The sequence below is a fragment of the Sciurus carolinensis genome, unplaced genomic scaffold (genome assembly GCF_902686445.1).
Source record: "Sciurus carolinensis unplaced genomic scaffold, mSciCar1.2, whole genome shotgun sequence".
In the NCBI taxonomy this organism is placed as follows: domain Eukaryota; kingdom Metazoa; phylum Chordata; class Mammalia; order Rodentia; family Sciuridae; genus Sciurus; species Sciurus carolinensis.
The window spans coordinates 428,605-451,133 of NW_025920145.1; positions in this window are offsets into that span (position 1 = coordinate 428,605).

Genomic DNA, 22,529 nt, shown 5'->3' on the forward strand with positions numbered 1-22,529 from the left:
TTTTTTGCTCAAAGCTATATTCCCTATAGTCTACTGATTACCTGACCTATCAAAAGGAAACCTACTTCATTTGAATGGTGTTGTAATTAATAAAACAGTGTTTAACTGCAGGAAAAAGCAATAAAAGGCAGGTTACCAGATTTCTTACTAACTCTAAATTGTGGGTGGTGCAGGGAGATCTAGGGTGGAAATTCAGAAACTTTGTGTCACAGAAAAGAATGATGCTTCCAAGGGGAGAAACACAAATAAAGGGGGTAACTTGAACTTGTACACTTGGGAACATGAAGCTTACCTATCAGCTTGTTTTCTCCTGCTGACTCTAGTCAAGCCAGTGTAATCAACATCTTAAGGACATATGTGTTAAGAAGAGTTAGATATGCTATGGTTTGGATAGAATGTGTCCTTCTAAGATTTATGTGTTGAAGACTCGGTTCCCAAAGCAGTAATGTCTGGAGGTGGGGCTTTGAGGGAGGTTACTGGATGATGAGGGCTATGATCTCCTCAGTGGATTTATTCACTGATAGCTGAATGGACTACTGGGAGGTGATGGAAACTGTAGGTTATAGGGCAGGATTAGAGAAAGCATCACTGGTGGGGGACTGTGGAAGGGTACTTCTTGTCCCCTGCTCCTTTCATTGCTCTCTCTCACTGTCTCTTCCTGGCTGCCGCAAAGTGGTCAGCTTTGTTCCACCACACCCTTCTGCCATGATGTTCTGCCTCATTTCAGGCTCAAAGTAATGGAGCCAGTGGACCATGGACTAAAACTTCTGAAACCCTGAGCCAACATAAAGCTTCACTCTAAGTTGTTCTTCTCAGGTATTTGATTTATAGTGATTAAAGACTGACTAACACAGATAACGACCATCTTGTTGGGCATTCTGGTCACTGTCACTGGTGGATAGAAACTCAGAACTCCTTGGACTAGAAAAGATCAATTTTTCTCATACTTGTGCAAAGATTGCAAAGTCAGCAGGCTGCTGTTATCTTGCTCTGAGAGATTGGCCTGTTATTTATGAAATACTTCTCTGTGGCTTCTACCTTTCTGTTGGAAACAGAACATGCACTTTTAAATCATTTTTAGATAGTAATTAATATTATTAAAAATCATGTTGGATATTCTTTAAGGGAAATAGAACTATGACCAAATACATGACAAAACTAGAAACTAAACCAATTTCTTATTCTGAAACTTGAATTGTGCAGTCCTACTCAGGAACCAATGAGTTTTCATTGCTAATAAGCTTTTATTGACATGCTTGTTCTTCAGTCTTGGCACCTTTCCTGCATGAAACAGGAGACACATTTTAGCTTCTGAGTTGTGATGGTGGCAGCTGGCTTTCTCCTTATTTTTCTGGCCAAAGTGTTCACCAGGTCTCAGGGAAGATTAATTTTCTTCCCCATTGTGAAGTGGAACTCTCTAAAAGCAGGGTTATTTTATTTCCAAAATAATTTGAAATATTCGTTGATACTTGAGAGTAAAAAGCAAAACCTGAAAAGAGTGTTCAATACTGTGCTGTTGATTAGAGCATGTGTATATTTGATCTTGATGCTCCTGGAAACACCTATACACCCATCAAAAACTGAACAAATAGATGTGTTTAATTTGAATCTTATACGAAGAAATTGTAGTTCTTGTTGATAGGATGTTGGGCTCCTGTTGCTTTCTTAACTTTAGTAAAAGAGAGTACTCCTTATCCATCTCTGCTTTGCAATGACCTTATTACCTCTGCAATCAACCAAATGATTTTTAGGTATGTAAGTGCTGTTAATCAAAATGTAAAAACTATTGGTAATGAAGGGGAAGAGGGATGAGATGGTGGGGAGAGAGAGAGAGTGAGAAAGAAAATATAAATGTGTCAGCAAATGAATAAGAAATGATTCCTTATACAGTATCTTATTAAAAAAATCACATATATTAAAGTCTTTTAAGTTGGTAAGCTGTCAAGTTCATGCTGATGAATATGTTTTTCAAAGTTTTAATTCTCCTTCTCCCCCTTCCTCTCCCTCTCCACCACCTCTGCCTCCTTCTTCTCCTTCTTCTTCTTCTTTCTTTCTTTCAATGCCAAGGGTTGAATGCAGACCACTTCACACATGCTAGGCTAGCCCTCTACCACTTAGCTACATCTCCAGCCTGTTTCCTATTTTAATTTTGAGACAGGGTCTGGCTAAGTGTCCCCGACTGGCCTCAAACTTGTAAGTCTCCTGCCTCAGCCTCCTAAAAAATTCTAATTCTTATTTAAAAGCTGAAGTTGTATCATGGGCATCTAATTTCTGCCTGTTGTTTTCCTTGAAGTTACAGACTCACTTCATTAATTTTTGACAAAATGTTTGTCAGATACCCAGCTCAGTAACTGTAGTTTCCCCATTTTTTACATGAAATATAAAAGTGGCATTCCATGACAAATGGATTAATTTGGTTTGTAACTCAAACAATTGTTTTTCCTTATGAAATATTTTTCATTAACTGTAATTTAGTACATAGTAGAAGTATGTTGTGCATGCTTAAGATATTAAGGAAATAGTTTACAGATACATATTCAAGTGTTGAGAATTAATAAAAATAAATATTAACTAATATCTAATATAAATTATAATTATTAATATATAAATGTAAGTATTTGCACATAAACAGATACTAGATATTTTCAACTGAGTACACTAGGCATCATGGCATTTTTGGTTTTGTTTTTGTAGATTGGCAATGTATAATGTGGAACAATAATACAGAGATGACTAGAACTGTTTGGTGGTGTTGCCTTGATTTGTTATTATTACCCAAATAACCAAAGCAGGATACAAACTTTTGCATGAGTAAAAGATCCATTCAAAATACAAATATGAAGAATTCAGCAACATGGTTTTAGAATCCAGATTGCAACCACCCTTTCAGAAATTACCAATTGTCAAATTCTGGTGTACTATCAAAGCATATATCCTCATTTATCCTTTAAGATGAAATTACTTATCTATATGAGGCTGGATTATCTTAATCTGGTTTAAATAGGACATGTAGCAACTGATTAAATGCAGATGTATAGATGAGAAATCCGACTATCTTCTCATAAACCAAAGATTAAGAGATTGCAAAAATGTAAAACAATGCCTCTATCCTCATGACTTTTTGGATTTGGAAAATAAAGTGATTTTTAAAAAAATGAGCAAGAAATGTGTAGTTGGGCAGTGAGTTGAAATGAAAGTCAATAAATACAGGTGAAACAAGCAAAAGACTACTTTTCTATTGCTTTGTACACTCGTGGTAATTGCAGTAGTCCACAGTAGACTGAAAAGATTAAAGTAAATATCTGCCAGAAAGTTTAGGTCCTCTGGATTGAGAATGAAAAACAGTCTTTGGGGAGTACATAAAGTTCTTCAAAGACTGCTGTGTTCTGAATACCTAACAGTATCGCTGGATAGATTCTCTTCAGAAGTGCTGAGCAAAGGTGGTGTTGGCAGCTGAGATGCCTGGGCAGACAGTCCTCGCTGATGAATGATTCATCTCAACTAATGCTGCCCATAATATTTTATCTCCTTGAGCTGGGGTTCGGGAAGGTGAAGATACCAAAATTCAAATGCATATATTTCAGAAACTTAATTTTTGCCTTGCTGTAATGCAGACCTGTGTTCAGAACCGAGGCCTAGTCATTAATCCTTCTTAACCTGTACTTCAATATTTCTACCTTCTATATTTCAAAATACCTCAATAATCTCAGAGTTTTATCATCACCATATATGAAGAGAATCTCCTGGGCACAAAGGGCTTCGAATGAAGTCCTTAGGGTTGAAAAATAAATTATTAATTATTAGAAGCCATCTTCCTTGTTTTTCTAAGGTTGTCACATTTTACTTTATGTCTATTTAAAAACATACAGAATGCTTGTAGAAATTATAGGGTTTTTAAAATTGGCCTGAAGACCTGCTGACACACCATTTAAACCCATTTCTAAACCAATGAATAATATTTTATGTCCTTCAAACACAGAAGAGACAGTCCAACTATTTGAGTTGTTTAATGGATGTGTGGGAAATGAAAAGAATGAAGTTTTACTATTTTCTGCTTTTCCAATTAATAGTTTTAAATATTTAAGATATTTCTTTAAAATACCAGTCAGTTATATTTTAACTAATTCTTTGGAAATTAGTAATGCTCTTGGTGTTTTAGTTGTTCGTCTTCTAAGTAAAAACACTGTTTCGATTAAAAAAAAAATCCTGAAAATAAAAAATATTTACAGAAGAAGGCTTTGCATTCTTATTTCTTAGTAAGCTATGAATCATTCAGTGCATAGTTTAATGTGTGAAATAAACAGATCTTTGAAGATGTGTACCAGGCATTTAGGTTTAGAGGTCACAAACCTTCAGTGGTTGAGGGCTCATATTTCCCTCTCTCTGTGTGCCATAACTTGGTGGAAATTCACATATACTAAAATCCAGAAAATGGATGAAGAATCTGATTATTCAATAATAATGCTGGTTTTTAAAAAGTAAATATGCACAGAATAATTTTATCTTTGTGGCAATATTTGTCTTTTAGCAATGCTGGTAGTTTGAGAAATATTTCTATCTATTTATCCTCACCTATTTATCATCTATTCACATTAAATTCTGTTAAACAGTTATTTTTTTGAGCCATATGTGCCACACAAGAAAATTAATCTTATCGCCTTGTAGCATACTTTTGTTTTGACCACAGATAGTTAATGCTTTGTTTATTCTTGAGGCTTATGTCCACGTGATTTGACTGTTTTAAAATATTACATTTACTTTCAGAATGAATGAAGCCACTGGAAAATTAAAAGAGGAATTTAAAATGTATTTGAATCATGGTATCATGAATAGCATACCAAGTTACCATTAGGAGAGAACTAGCAATGATCCAGTATATTAACTTTTATAAGTCTCATTATTAAAGATTGGAAAGTCAGATTTATTTTTCTGGCACCAAAGAGAGGCAGGTTTCCAGAGTTTATCTTTTGACTATTGAAACACCAAATTTAAGTGAAAGTAATGTCTTTGAACAAACAAAAAAAAACAAACAAACAAAAAAACCCCTGCCCAAACAATTTTTTATGGTGAAATGTCTTCTTATGCACTATTTTATTACTTTTGAATCTTTTCTTGAGAACCTCATAAAAGACAGTCTGGGCAGTGATGATGCTGAGGAGAATATGGGCTGGGTAGAGCCCCAGAGGCTGTAAGTACTTTATCAAGAAAGGATAATTTCCTAGCTGGGCACGCCTATAATCTTAGTGGCTTGGGAGGCTGAGGCAGGAGGATTGCAAGTTGAAAACTAGCCTCAGCAACTTAGTGAGACCCTTAGCAACTTATCAAGACCCTGTCTCAAAATAATAAATAAAAAGGGCTGTGGTTGTGGCTCAGTGTTTAAGGGCCCCTGGGTTCAATCCCTGGTGCCAAAAACAAAACAAAAAGGTTTATTGCCTCATGCAAATAACCTTACTGAGCTGTGGAATGTGTGTAAGAATGTCTGAATTCTGATTTCCTCAAGATAAAATTTGGGTAAAAGTATATTAAAATGTCAAATTATTTTGTCATTTTTTTCCTTATGTTTTTGATGCTTCTGGTTTGCTGTCACCCTAGTTTTTTCTGCTTGTCTGATCAGTCCATTCTTTAGGAAAGGAGTTTAGGCGAAGGTAATGTGAATCTTAGTGTCTGATTAAAGACCCTCACCATCCAGAAAGAAAGTAAATGCACACAGACTTGGGAGGAAACTTCTTTTTTTTTTAAATTGAAAAGGACAAATTGGCTTTATATGCATTTATTTTTATGGTAATGTGAGGTTTTTAAAGAAAACTCATTGGTTGGCAATACGTAACCGAATCATCAAAAACCGTATTATACAATGTTACATTTGTTCAACCATTGAAGTATTCCTGAAGGCCTAGCATCACAGGAATATTGAACTCAACTTTTCCATTTTCCATTTAGAATAAAAAATACATAAAAGGTCTTCCAAATACTTGGATTAAACATAACTAATAATCGTAGAGTAAATCAATATGAGCATTTCCATAATTTTTACATGAACTGTCATAGAATGGATTATAACTACACAGGGTAAATTGCATGACTTTTATAAAATCTTAAAATTGAAGAGTGTTTGGTGATCCGGAATTCTGGACACATCTTAACAAATATTCATAACACAAACCAAAAGATGCAATTGCACTTTTCCCAGTTAACTGTGGAAAGACTGGGCCATCAAAAGATTCCATTTAGGATGATAAATAGCCAAAAAGAAATTTGAACATATGTTACAGTTGTGTTTTTCAAAGTTTACTGGAACCTTTTGCCCTTGGTGATAATTGAGGAATCCTGAATCAATGTGCTAGTTTCAGAAGAAAAGAAAACTAAACATTTTAAACTTCCATTATAAATTTCAAATATAATATGATTTTCACAGAAATTATTGAATATTTGAAATTATTTTTAAACAGTGTACATGCATTGATTTTCTATATGTGATACTACTATGTTAACTTGCCTTTTATGTCATTTGTGTATTGATGAATTTTTTTGGCTAAATTTTTGTTTTATACAATTGACCTGATACTATAACCATGATTCACAATTATGTCAAATGACTCAAAAGGAATTGCTGAAGCACAGGACAACTGATTAATGGTACTCTAAATACTATAACTCAGCATAACCTTTATAGTATAAATAATGAACAGATCTCATTGCAAGTACTATAGATGTGAATCTCTCTTTTAAGAGAATCACATGCAGCATGAATGGACTGGTTTGATAGTTTTGCAAAAAGAAAAAAAAAAAAGGAAAAGATCAAGCATATGCTTGGCTCTTACATTTTGTTAGTTGGCAATCAACTTTTCCCAGATCCTGAGAAAGGTATTTTAAAAAAGTTTCATGAGCCATTAAAGGAAGCAGTGTGTTACAGAAAGTACAGTGAAATTTTTGTTAAACTAAATTTTATTTAATCTTTCATCATTTGCATAAACACAGTTATATTACTTTCAAGAAGATTGTAAATAAAGCTTCTAATAAATAAAATGACAAATACGTTTTTCAAACAGAAAGTAAAGGGCTGGGGATATAGCTCAGTTGGTAGAGTGCTTGCCTTGTAAGCACTAAGGCCCTGGGTTCAATACCCTGCACCACAAAACAAACAGGAAGTAAAGTCATCTTTTGATTAATAAGATAATATGTCTGTGTAATTATCACATCTTTTAGATACTTTACAATTTAGTTGCATAAATTAATATTGTACAGAATATGATTTAGTTCTTGGCATATACAAGAAAGAACTTTGTGACTGGTAGTGCTTTTTTCATTTATCAGAAAAGAGTACAATAAATTGTGATGAAGTCTCTCAAATGTTGCTATTGGGATTGATATTGATGAACTCTAACTACAAATTTAGCAGGAAAAGGCATTGCTTCAAAAGTTAGGATGCCAGGTAATGAAGATGGAATGGATGTAGGCTGTAACCCTTGACTCTTCCTCAGCGCAGAAAGGAAGCAGTGAAAGAATAGGTGATCAGAAAGTAGGGGATAGAGAAATATTCTAAAACTCAATATTGGACAGTTTGAGATTTTAAGGGACTTGGATTACCAGTGCAAAAAATAAGGAAAGAATTCCTTGACCCCTGATCAGAGTAGGGTCGGGGGGAGAGGGGTTACAAAGAGAGAAAGGAGGAGAGGAAAAGACCATAAGTTTGCTTCCATAACAACAGTTTAAAACAAAAGCAGACCAACTCAAAAGAAAATAGGAGCTGCCAAGACAGAAAAAGGTCATCAAAAAGTTTAACCCAAATTTTGGACTGAAATCTGTGCTGCGTAGGGCAGCCATTCTCTATAGTCCACAGTTGGCCAGTCTTTTTTAAAGGTAAATCAACACAGTTTCTCTCTGTCTTCAGAGAGTAACAAATAAAAGCAGAGGGATACTGAAATTGGTTATTGTAGTCATTCATCTAGAAGGAACTTGTAGAGGGATCATTGTAACCTGCAATTTACTTAAATCCCCTCCACCTACACTACAGACCAGGTGAATGTGGTGGAGCTCACCTCAGAGTCAATCTCTTCTGGGGACTGCTAACTCCAGCCCAGGGCTCCACACAGACTCTCCAGAAACTCAGGAAAAGACAGGCCAACTGACCTCCTACTCCCACCATGATGATGGGTAAAACCACGGTGAGCCACACCACCCAGGGAAGAGGCTTCTATGCCACAGATGACCCACAGAGAGCCTGTACCTGCAGTCCACACAACTATAGACAACCATTAAGTACTTAAATAGCACTGCTCTGTAGACATCCCAACAGAGGGGAAATGGATACCTGTGATTCACAACAATGGGCAGTAGGAATTCAGATGCAGGTAGGCCAATTAACTCCTATCCCAGTCACAGAGGTAGTACCCTGGTGATCTATGTTTCTGAAAAGAACCAAACTGAAACCTTAGAAATAAAAGATTGAATAAGTCAAATTAAAAGTTCAGTTGAAAACATCACCAATAGATTAGACCATTGGAGGCTTCTGTACCACAGATCACCTGCAGACAGCCTGCAAATACTGGTCCCACACTTGCAGTCAGCCACCAAGCTTTATGCCACTTTAAGTAAGTCCCTGTGGAGAGGAGCAGGCACATAGCATCCACAGCAGTCAGTGTTACAACCCTGAGCCCTGCATCCTGTGCCACTGCACCCAGCAGAAACTGCCTGCAGAAGCAGCATAGTACCTTCCCCAAGTATGTAGACTTGGGTCACTGGACTGATGAATAAAAACCAGATGGTGAGAAACCCATAGCAACCAGGAAAGTAGCTCGTGTGCCCCACCACTTCTAGGAGGGTTCACAGCTGTAAGACTCAGAGTTGTCAGTTAACTCAATTCTCATTCAGATGCATGGACCCATAGAAGGCAATTCCTGAGGATGACCCCAAACAGCTAACTGAGAACCTCATACATGCACAATGGCAGTAAACCTCACAAAGGGGTTTAAAGGGAGCACCCCAGAGACACCAACCACCAACCACCAACCACCAACCAGTGAGCTGACACAAGCTCACTGACCTGTGACCTGAGCACTCCACAGGCAGCCCTACACCTCCTCAACCCTAATACAACTCTAGGAGGCCCTTTGATCTTTGGTTTGTATAGGCACTTACTAGCTTTCTGTCTGGTCAGAGGAGATGTTTTTTAATTTGTCTGGAACTTAGCAATCTAGTTATTTCCAGTTAGAGGGATATACTCTTGTGTGCTCTTCTGAAGACAACACTGTATCCAGTGCTATTTAATCCAGTATGGGCTACCCTGTGTGTATTTCGGAGTGTTCAGGATATGGCAGTCTAAGTTACATGTATTTTAATCTGTTTGATGTGATTATGGGTGATCTGTGGCCAGTATTATTCTAGAATAGATTGATGCCAGTGGAGGAAATACTGGAAAAAGAATTTAGAAAATTCATAGTTAAAATGTTCATTGAGCTGAAAAAAAGAAATGAGCTGAGGAAAAGAAAAGTGAAAGATCATTTCAATAAAGAAACAAATTTTGAAAAAGAACAAAACAGAAATCCTGGAAATGAAAAACTAAATAAATCAAATTAAAATTTTAGTTGAAAGCATCACCAATAGATTAAACCATTTTGAAAACAGATTCTCAGACCCTGAAGACAAGTGTGTATGTATATATATATAAGTGTATATATATATATATAAAATACATACATATATTATATATAGTCTTGAAAATAATGTTGACAATAAAGAAATGATGCCAAAATGATAAAAATTCAGAAAATCTAGGATAACATTAAGAGACCAAGTCTAAGAATCTAGGAATCATCTAGATGAAGGTACTGATATAAAAACTAAAGGAATGCATAATCTTTTTAATGATATCAGAAAATTTCCAAATCTTAGAAATAAGATGGAAATTCAAATACAAGAGATATTTTTGAACCCAAGTGTAGGCAATATAAAAAAATCTCTTCAAGACCCATAATAATGATAATACCTAATATAGAGAATAAGAGTAGAAATTTAAAAGTTGAAAGGAAAAAATCCCAGCAGGTCACATTAAGAACTAAGCCAATTAGGATTTCATAGCTCAGACCCTAAAAGTCAGAAGGACTTGAAATACTATATGCCATGCCCTGGAAGAAAACCTGTGCTGACCAAGATTACCATATCCAGCAAACTATTCTTCAGATGTGAAGATAAAATATAAACTTGCCATGGTAAGCACATGGAACTTTCTCTAAATAGATTATATTTTAGGGCATAAATAAAGTCTGAACAGTTCCATCACTGCCAAAAGTTCAACTCTAAAACCTCTTCTGAAAGGCAAACTTTCAGCATGAACCACTTTAAAAATAAAAAGTTACATATATCCAATATACAAAGGCACATTTCCATGAAAAGAAATTTGGGCATAGAAATAAGGGTCAGGACCAAAGCAAGACTGAAATCCAGCAGAGCAAACCAATCCTGTAGCTCCATGTTCAGCATCTGGGGCACATGGCATTGTGATGTTCTCTCCAAAGGGCTTGCACAGGTCCACCATATGGCTTTACTGGCTTCAGTCCAGGTGGCCTCTCTCTTGGCTTGCATTTGCTTGGTTCCTGCAGCTTTCCTTGGCAGACATTCCACAGTGCTGGCATTTCTTAATCTAGGGGGTCTCCACTGCAACTTCGGCTTCCTTCTCACATCTTCACACATTGCCCTATCAGGGACAGCCTGCAGGAACTCCAATCCTGCTGCACTCTGTACTTTGCCTGGTCTCCCAGGCTTTCCTTTGAATTCTTGGTGGAAGCCTCCATGACTCCCTAACTCCAACTTTCTGCATTCCTGCAGAACCAGCACATGTGGTTGACACCAAGTTCTGCCGACATCTCAGGCCATAACCAAATGTCCAGGGACCCTGGATGCAGAAGCCTCTGAGTGCTGGAGTAACTGATCATGTTGGAAAACTTCCTAGGCTCCCTTCTGCAAAAAGTGTACCCCATTTCTCTATTCTCAAGATAATTTTTACTTTTACTTCCTTGATTCTGAGATGGATATGATCTTGCCAATTTCTGAGATGCCCTCAAGCTATCTATCTCATTCTCTGGAAAAAGTGTATAACATTCTTTTTAGTGGCAGTAATATCCTTAACAACTATAACTTTTTTAGCCCCAGTTTTACTCCCACCTTTCAAGTCCAAGTTTTTCAAATCTTTCAGTTATGTTTTCTTCTCCTAAATATCAAAATAAACTTGACTAAAAACCAGTATCAATATTCATGGCACTTCCTGAATGCTATGATGCCTAGAAATTTCTTCAGCTAGATTAAGATGTTCATTGCTTTATAAAAAGTCTCACAGAAAGTGAGAAATGGGAAAACTGCAGACAACTTCTCAGTCAGAACCCAACAAAAATGGCCTCTAGTCCAGTTACCAGTAGTGTCCTCCTTTTCTTTTAAACCCTCTTGAGCCTGTCTTCACTGTCCATGTTCTTTTTGGCCTTCTGGTCTTCTGAGCTCCCACCAGAATCGGCCATTAAGCTCAGCTCACAACTATCTAAAGCATTTTCAGCTTGCGCTGCCAAACACATCACAATTCTTCCCACCAATTCCAAAATGCTCCAAAAATGTATGAACCACATGGTCAGGTTAGTCATAGCAATGACACCACTTTTTGGTACCAATTTCTCTGTCAGTCAGCCTTTTTTGCCACTGCGACTGAAAGATCTGACCAGAACAATTTTAGGGGAGGAATACCTTATTTGAGGGTTCACAGTTTTAGAGGGCTTAGTCCATAGAAGGCTGGCTCTGTTCCTTGGGACTTGAGGTGAGGCAGAACATCATGGCAGAAGAGTGTGTCAGATCAAAGTGGTTCACACGATGTTCAGAAACTAGAGATTTCCACTTGCCAAATACAAATATATACCCCAAAACCATGTTCCCAATGCCCCATCTCCTCCAGCCATATCCCACCTGTCCTCAGTTACCAATCAGTTAATCCCATTAGGTGATTAATTACTGATTGGGTTAAGGCTTTCATAACCCAATCATTTCCTCTCTGAACACTTTTTCATTGTATAATCTATGAACTTTTGATGAACACCTCACATCCAAACCACAACACGTGGTAAAGTGCCCATGGGCTCTATCCCTAGCACCAAAGATTTGAAGTCAGATGGTGGGTGAAAAGACAATTAGTAAGGTATACAGTGCTGTAAACAAAAAGGGGGTCAGACAGCCTTGAAAAGCCATACAATGCAGAATATCTGTCATTCAACAACATGTCTCTTGCTGATGATTCAAATGGGAAACCAACAGTGAAATCAGGGTGTATGATTAAAGAGTCCTTGGTATATATAGCTATTCATGACTGGAAGAATGAAGAGTTAGAACATGGATACTTGTCCACATAGAAGAACCCTGCTCAGAAAAGAACTCACACGAGTTTATAAATTGGCAGATGATGCTAATTGGTCTGACTCCAGTACTATTAACCTTAACCACTGTGCACTGGAGCGACTTCAATAAAAAACCAAACACAAAGGAGTAATAAAATATATCATTTTGCCACAGACACCTGAATTCAATTATAGAGAAAAATATCTTTTTCCAATGTTTTAAAAACTTGGAAAATTTAGAGAAACGTCTTCATTTAGTTTGCAGTTGTGAGGAAAAAGGAGCCTGTTTTTAAATCTTATCACAGGAAGAAAATCAGTTTGTATCAAGATTTGCATTCCTATTCATCACTATTTTCCTATGAATAGGGTTCTCATAACTCCTAAACTATTTCACATTACTTTGATATTTTCAAAGTTGTAATTGTTTTAAATTGAATAGGAAATAATTAATATGCAGCATTATGATCATCTGAGAATATAGTAACATCCAAACTACAATATTCTTTCAGTCAATTATAAAAATATTTCAGAATTTTTTTAGGCTTTTATTACCAAATAACAAATTTTAAATGATACTCAATAATTAGAATTCACTTTCTTGGGTATATTGCAAGGAATTTGCATTCAATTAGAAATTCTTTACCAAAACTTCACATCCCATCCCTCTCTGAGTCCCATCCTGGGGATTCTAATATGTTAGGTTTGAAGTAGGACTTAGGCACTTGTGCACTAATGAAATTTCATTAATATTCATTTTTAGCTGTGAATCATTAGATCAGATGACTGTAAAATATTACAGCTCTAATACTATGTGCCTCTTACCTTCATACCAGATATAATTGTATAACATCTTTTTCTGTTGGTAATAATTCTTCAAATTTCTTTCTACTTCTTGCATCTATTCTCCATTTTTCATGTATTTATTCTTTCTATTTTTAACTAAATTACATATTTATGTATATTCATACATATAAGAAAAAAGCTTTATAATAAGGCTACATACATTCACATTTATATCCATACATGTATAGAACACACACACAATACTTATAAAAGAAGTCATGCTTCTTTCACCTATGTTATCGTATTATTTATCCTTTCCTCTCCCAGACAAAAATGACAATAGGAAATGATTGTGTTTTTTGTTTTGAAAAGTCTTCTGAGGGATATACAAAATTATTCTAAGACACTACGTGGGGGAAATACAACTGCAAATGCAAATGAAATGTTCAAGGACATGTTTAATGCTGGAAGTGTTAGCTACCTATGGGTTTAAATATCATGTACCTTTATTAATATAAATCAAGTAATAAAAGTCTTTCTTATTTATAAGTATATTATGAAAATCATTATTTATTACTTTTAATATTAATACTATCTATTATTGATGTGTTTTATGAGTAGGTCATCAGGTTTTCTCCAAATAATCTAGAATTCTAAAAAATACTCCATAAGCATATGAATTTGCTTATATAACTTATGGCTGGTAGCTCAGTTATTTACCACAAATCTAAATGCATAAATGACTTATTTTAGTGCTGTAATAAAACAGCTTCATAATGACATAACCAGACTTTGTTTTGTAAAAAGCTTTTAGGATCCTGAAGAATCATCTGTACTTTTCATTTGTTCCTTGTTTATGTTTATATGTCTTCAATGAAATTAAATGTTTTCAAACCACTGTTCCTCAATTTTCTTCTAATAATCTTTAAAAACAGGTCTTGTAGAGTAGTAAGCTATAATGTAGTTTGATAAGATATCTTAATTACACCATAATCACTAATAACTTTTTCTCTCATATCTGTCTTTTAATTCCAGAAGAAAAGTTAGAATAATCTAAATCATCCTCTTTTCATATCATCAGGCAACTGTAATCTCTATGAAATCTTAGATAACAATGTGAAGATGAGAGGAAAACACAACTATCTGCTGTTTACAGGACAGTAAAAGAATTTCAATGTCATATGACATATAACAAGATGTACAATTTCTATGTAAAGTCATGTATGGAAATTTAAAAGGATGAATGTTATATTTTCAAATAATATTAAAAAATTAAATTCATTTTGCTGAAATAATCTAATATAAATACAAAACTATAGCCTTTTTATTTGATTATAAATGGAACAAGTTTTATTTCATCTTAACCTCATCTTCCTTGGAATAATGTTCAATGGTAGTCAAATATCATTAGGCATGTCCATCTCATTTATCTTCCTTCCTTTGTTTAAATGATCAGTTTTAGAAATATTATCAAATATTGCTGCAAGCCTGCTGACTCATTTGCAGTGATCGATGATGCTGGATATGTTGGTATTTTTAATGTTCACCTCTTCATGCATCACTGAGGTGGTCTGAATTATGTAAAGCCTCATCATTGATGTTGAAATACTTTGAAATCATTGAAATGTTTCTATTATTTTCTCTCCATTCTCTTACCATTCACAACAGTTTTATTCTCTAACAGCACCAAATGGTGTGTGCAGGCCCATGTCAAAAAATCTTTTTTAACACTCTCATGTGATTTGACTTTAATGAGCGGATGAATGAAATAATTCCAGTCTGACTGCTTTGATTTGAATCCCGGCTCTCCCAGTTTCTCACTGTGTGATGTTGCACAATTATTTCCATCTGTTTGTTACTTAATATGGAATAATGGGATAAGAAATGATACTTGGGGTTGGTAGGATAAAATGAATAGTTACAGGTAGCAATCAAGTGCCCACCATAGCTCTCAAGGGTGCACGACTACATTATGTGTTTGCCTTTAAAATGTTTTGAAAAAAATCAGTTTTTTTTCTGTATTCAACACTTATAAATCACCTAATTTGTTATAAGCACTGTCTAGTGCTGAATGTATGACTCAAATGAAACATACATGGTCTTTAAGGTGCTAAGATTTAGAGGTGGATCAGGGTGCACACACCACAAAAAAGACACCCAATGTAATGATAAAGGTTCCAATGGGAGCTATAAGGTGCTAACTGAAGACAATTATCCCCAATTTGAGCATTCAGGAAATATTTTTTCTGGAGGAAATTGGGCAGATTGGAAACTGCTCAGGATTTTTGTTCCACATAATTCAATGATAACAAATTTTGAATAATCATAAATGTATTTAGAAAAATCCTTTATGACACATTTTGGATGGTGAAACTCATTCAGATTCTTGAAAAATACAATTTTTTTCCTCCTACCATGAGATCAGATCATCTCCTAACAACTGTCGCAGTTTTCTACCAGCAGGTGAGTCAGTTTGCAATTCTTAAGATTTTTTACTCTTAATTCACACTTCCTATATCAAACTCATTTCTGTGATGTTTTAATAATTTTAATATTAATCTTTTCCTCTGGACTCTCAGTCCCTAGATATCTTCCTCAATGGTCCTGTTCTTTATCATACTCTCAATTAACTTCCAGGTTATATTAGCCTGTGCCACTACACTACCCAGGCAATCCCTGAATAATCTCAATCTCAAACTTTCAGGTTTGTGACACTTAGTTTGTTTGTATTTCCAGTTTATTTTCTTTAGGGTTCTAAATCCAAACTTTTGGGGACCCTGCAGGGACTGTAATCTGTTTTTTTTTTTTTTTTTTAATTTCTTTTCCTCTCTTCTTATATCTTCAGTTACCTCCTGGACAAATCGAATTCTACAATCAATCCTTGTACTTATTTTCTTGCAAACATTTGAATTATTTGCCCTGTTTTCATTTGTCATGTTCATTTGTCATACAGAATCCTAGTTAAACACATCTCTTCATACGTGGAGATAAACACACATTAAGACCGTTTCACTTAAAATTCATCATCATTAATCTGCTGTGATCCATTAATTCTTACTGGAAACAATTCCCTAGTCCCTTTAATTTACTTTTATATTTTTCTGGATAACCATTTCACGCCTTTCCCATTAGTTATCTATTTCTGTGTAATACATTATATTTAGCAGCTTAAAACAACAAACATTAATTATACCAGAAGTTCTTGTGGTTGGAAAGTGTGGTGAAGTGTAGCCTGATGTCTCTCACAGAATGGCTAGCAAGGCTTTGGCCAGAGTCAAAGTCTTTTGAGGCTTCAGTGAAGGAAGATCTATTTCTAAATTCATAATTGTTCATCAATTATGAATTGGTCATCACAGGCCTGGGGATAAAGAAATCAGTTTCTTGCTATATGGACCCTTCCACAGGCAGCTCATAACATGGCAGTCTGTTTTCCCCCGAGTAAGGCTGAGAAGGACTAAAGTCACAGTAATTTTTATATCTAAACTTTAAAGTGATGTCCTCCTCTTTTATCACTTTCTATTAGAAGTGAATTGCTAGGTTAAGGGAAGAGGTTGCAAACCCACAAATTAGGAACATTGGTGGATACCTTCGATGTTGCCTCCCATACCTTTATTTTTCTCCTCACATTTCCAAAATTTCCTTTTCCTCGTCCTCCTCCTCATCTGATGAACTTTATTCTCATTGTATGAAAAATTAGGGAGAACTGCAAAGGATCTCAGGTTTTCATTACATCATCTACCTACCTACCTTTGTGCTGTGCCAACATCATCTTGGCTCTTCCTGTTCTGAGGTGAGTTATCTTTGCATACCTAGCCTGAGACTAATGTCCTAACACACAGAAGAGTACATACTTTCTTGAACACATGCTAACTTGAGAAAAGAAGGATGTCACTTCAACAATTTCACTCTTCTTTTCTTATCTTTGGATCTTCTTTCATCCCATCATTTCTTCTGTCTTCAAAACTCCATCTTGATTGGATATTCCTTTATAACCACAGCCCCATTTTTGTACTTGCCTGCTTGGATACTATTTGAAAAATATGCTTCTGTCACAGGCTAAGGATGTAGCTCAGCTGGTAGAGTGCTTGCCTGTACGCACAAGGCCCTGGGTTCAATCCTCAGCACCACAAAAAATCAAAACAAAAGAAAAAACATGCTTATAGTTTTGAATCTTCTTTTAAGTATTATTAATAGCAGAAATTATGTTATTTTAATTTTTTATACAAAACAGAAAAGAGAGGACTATGAGCAAATTCAACAGAATTTCAAAATGAACACAAAAGACCAGAGGTGTGCAAATGTTCTTCAGTTTGCAGAACTTTTGTAGATTAGTAAATTCAGTTCCTAAGTTGTAACACTGTTAGTTTCCTAGTGACAAGTTAATCTTTGGGTAGCAAGCAACCTTGTCAATGGGTAAATGCTGTTTTGGTGTTCCACAGTATGATGACAACTTTCTCATTGAAACTTTCTTATTCTCTTCCTTCTGAAAAAATATTTAATTTTTCTAAATGATATTAGTTGTAAAAAAATTACACCTCTAAAAATATTAGACCTCTTTATATCATGGAGTGATGAATGCGTTCATTCTTAAATAAAATGCTCTTGTCCACAGTGTTGCTCAATACATAAACACCCACATTCTGTTCTCTCTCATATTGCATTTACCAGGGATTACCTGGAAATTATTTGAGGCTGGGAATTTATCTGCTATGTTGTAAAGATGTTCAGATGGTTTTGATCCTCCCAGGATCAAGGGTGTCTTTCTATGGCTCAGGCTGTTGTTATTCAGTCAGTATGCATGACATCCTAGAATTTATATGTCCCAAATGCCTTTATAAATTGTCATTTAAATAGGATTCCAAGGCAACAAAGGCAATTCCCATTACTATCCTAGTTGTTAAATCTGGATATCAGCAATGTATGTTTCAATTTATTACCTCCTGTAAAATCACAATGTTCTTATTGCTTACCTTGCCAAAAAAGCCTTTATTTCTAACAGGAGCGACCCCACACCTGAGAGAATGAAATGGACACTGCGAAGGGATGTTACTAACTCATCATTTACAAAGATCCTTATTTTATAGCCTCCTGCACACCAAATCATACCTCTCTAGAATTCTGATTCCTCACTGCAGTACTTTCAATCTTGACCCATATGCTATGGTTTGTGTTGCAGAACTGCTCAAGACTGCTGAGATTTTGTATGAAGAATTAAATCATTTTTAAAGGCCCAAGAGGATCTGTTCTCCACTGAGAGAAATACACATTTGAAAGAAAATCAAAATGCACAAAAACATTGCAAACAGATGTAAAAAGGAAACCAACAAGGACTATGTGGAATATGCCATCCTTGACAATGCACCTTCAATTAACCCCTGAAGACTAGTAACATTTTCTGCATCTTGACGGAATAGTCTTTGTTTTCAGTGGAGCACCCTAAAATACAAGTAAGATTTGTTAAATGTACAATGACTCCAGATAAGTGATTTTTGTGAATATTGATTTGCTCTGACATGGCTTATACCATCTACTGCCCTATCACAACCATTATTTGATTATTTACAGTCTCAGTATTTGCCAGTGGAAGCATTAATGCAATAGGAACAGAAAAAGGCTGAGACAGCACTGAATTACAATCTTGTGTAGTTAGTACTCTAGTTAATATTCCAGCTCAGCATTCAAGGAAATTGAAAATCTTAGCAAGGTTAATTTGAGTCACTAAGAAAAGGGAGTTAACATTTTTCCGTTTGGTCTTTGGGCTATACATTATTAAAGCAACAGTTCAGTCTATAACTATGAGGCCCAGGAATTCATTGCCTATGTTATCTGTTTCGGTCTGGTTTAACATATGACTAATTTATTGATAAGGTAACCTGGAAAATATTTCTTAATAAACATTTTTATTTAAAATCTTTTTTGTGTGTGAAGTTCTATGTGAAGCATTAAACTCACATGCATAAGTTAATTGTAATTATGGAATTGTTCCTTAAAGGAGGACAAAAATGTAAATTAACCATTTTTATTATGTAAGGTATGAAGTGATGTATCATATAGCTTAAAAGAGTAGAACTCAAAGTGTTGTTCAGTGAGTTTTTTAAAAGTCTGATTGATAATTTTGAACAAGGCTATAAATGATATATTTGATTTGAATGTGTTGTTTAGAGGATGGGGGAGAGAGAGAGGGGACATTTCAGACATAGAAAAATATCCTAAAAAATCACAGAAGATACTAAGACATAAAAGCATGCTAAAAATTTATTTGGTTAGACTGTAAATTGGGAGATAAGGATTAGTACAAGGTAATTTCTAAAAGATGTTTTGAAGTCACATTTGACTTGGATTTGAATTTTAAAGTTTGAACTTCCCTCTGTAAGCAGTGGGGCATTTGCGAGTTCTTCAATTCTTTAATCCTGTCTTTTCCAGTTTCCCAAGACAATATCAATTTATGAGCCTAATCCTGCTCAGAACAAGAGGTTTATCTGCATTCTGTTACCACCATTTGATAGAACTTGAACCATACTGTGTTTTGGGTATGGTATATAGGTTCTGGGGTCCAAGGAACCTCTCAATTGTAGCAATCCCTATTTTTCCATGCTGTTCCCTGTCAAGCTACAATGTTGAGGTGTCAAAAGCCTTGAGCTTCCTGTAGAAATCTTTTTGATTATCTGTACAAATATCTCACTTTCTAAGCAAGATTGACACTCTTCTGGATTACAATTTAATTTTCTGGTGTTTTTAAACTCTCCTGAATGTTGGTAAATCTCCCCTTTAAAAGACGTGGGTTACCTCTTCTTGCATATCTTGTTACAGGCCAGAAACCTCTATAAATAAAAAGATTGCTGGAAATCTGACTGCATTCTCACCCACATAATCCCACCCCTTTGGTAGGATTGTATTTCCCTCCACCCAAACCTTTTGCGACATCTGCCTAAATCTTGTTTGAGTGCGTCACCCTCTGATATTGAACCTGGGACTTTTCAGATACTTATTAAATTTAGTTTTAATTGATGCAAAAAACATAAAATTGTATACTTATGAGATATGATGTTTCAATATATGTGTATATTACGTGATTTTTAAATTGGGTTTAACCTATCTCCTCAAACATTTATCATTACTTTTTAAAAATTTATTCTAATTAGTTATACATGACAAAATGAATTTTGAAACATCATACATAAATGAATTATAATTTCTCATTCTTCAGTTTGTATGTAATGTAGAATCACACCATTTATGTAGTCATATATGCATAGGGTAATAATGTCAGATTCTTTCTACTATCCTTCTAACCTCCTCCCCTCCCCTCCCTTCACTCCCCTCTAACTGACCCAAAGTAACTCTATTCTTCCAGAACTCCCCCCGCCCACTTATTGTGAATTAGCTTTTGTGTATCAGAGAAAACATTTACAATTTCTTTATGGCAAAACATTCAAAATCCTTTCCTCTAACTTTTTTTTTTTTTTTTTTTTTTTTGCGGTACTGGGGATCAAACTCAGGGCCTTGTGCTTGCAAGGCAAGCACTCTACCAGCTGAACTAACACCCCAGCCCTCCTCTAACTTTTTTAAGTACACAGGTACATTGTTCAAATTTATAACCATCCTACTGTGCTATTGCACATCAAAACTGCTTCCTCCTATTTATGATTTGGTGCCCATTGATCAATTGAAAAAAATTTTAAAGATTACTGATGAAAAATATTAAGTATATAAGCAGCAAAGATGCATATAATAAACAAACAGCATAGTTACAAGTCAGAAAAGTGGATGGCTCTGGATAAGAAATAGCACCTCAAAATTCTCAAATTCTAGAAGTAATACCTATCTGCTGGGATTTACCTATCTCATTAAGAAATTATTTTATATTATAGGATGTGTGGAGATATATATAGAAGATAACTCATCAGTTTTTACATTAAGGATAACTTACTTTGCAGTTTAGGTTTCCTTACTTTGCATGTAAGTCTACTCTTCTATTTTTTCCAAGCTGAATTTTTTTAAAATTTCTGAGGTAAATTCACTATTTTTTTCCATTGATTTGGAATGTTTCAATTCATGCCAATGATTGTTCTTAACATATTTGTGCAATTTCAGCACAAGTAATTGATCAATCTAAATGAAAACTTCATGTGAAAAATATTACCTTTAAATGAGGCTCATTCATAAGATGTAAAAATCACCTACATCTTCTTTAGCTTTTTATCTGAATCATTATGTACACATTCAAATTATCAGATAATCTTCAGATAATCTTTTTCTGTCTTTGTCATCCCTCTGTTGAGATAATTTCTTCTCATGGGTCTTTGAATAAATAAGAAAAACAGAATTTCTTAGATTCATCAGAATTGATTGAAATCAAGGTGAAAATTTGCTTAGGTTTTGCCATATATTCTTTATCACTACCTGAAATAAAATATGCTATTTTAGCACCACTTCACTAGAGGAGGTCAGCTTTATCTGATTCCAAATTACTCAAATTCCTTATTATTAGGCATTTTTTTCCACTCTTGGAAAAGTAACTTGTTCTGTTCAGTCAACTTTAAAGCATTTGTTGTATCTGTCCATGTACATTCCAATACATAATGAGTCACTGTCATTTCCCGGGAATTTTTCAGTAGCACACCAGCTGTATACTTGGGTAAGACTTGATTATAGCTCTGTGACAATCTTAAGATTAGACTCAGACAAATAGTGGTCTCATAAAATTTGGAGCTCATGAGAATTAGAGACACTCCTAGCTGATGAACCTTGAATGAATAACAGTCTCTTTAAAAAGCATTAATATGAAATAATAAGTATATAAATGCTATGTGCAAATTGTTTTTCATAAATGTGACCATATTATATGTCATATGTCAGTGCATGTCCTAAAGTTTTTGTATCATTTAAATTTGACATAGGTTTGTTTGTAATGTAGCCTAGGTTTTTTTTCAAATTATAATTTAAAACAACAATTTGTTAATTAGGCTTTCAATGTGATTGCTATAGTCATTCAGCAAACATAATTTAGAACTCACAGAGGATTCATTGGCACAATTTGTTTGTACTGGCCATTCTCAGAGGACACATTCAATATTTTTTTTGATCACCAAACTAAAGCAGTGCCTCATGAAGAAATTTGAGTTTTACACAAAATGAAATTGGCCTCGGTGCTTAGCATATTTCCTATTCCTATAGAAATAAAAATGTTCTTAGTGAAAAATTTAAATAGGTACAATAAAAAATGAGTTTAATTTCGTGTTAAAACTTCCCATCTTATCCCTCAGAAGTAACCTTGTGTATCCTTCCAGAAATATTCCAGGAATATATGCAAACATGGACACATCTTCCTTTGTACCAGTGGAATATTGTGTACAAACTGTGCTGTCATTTGCTTTA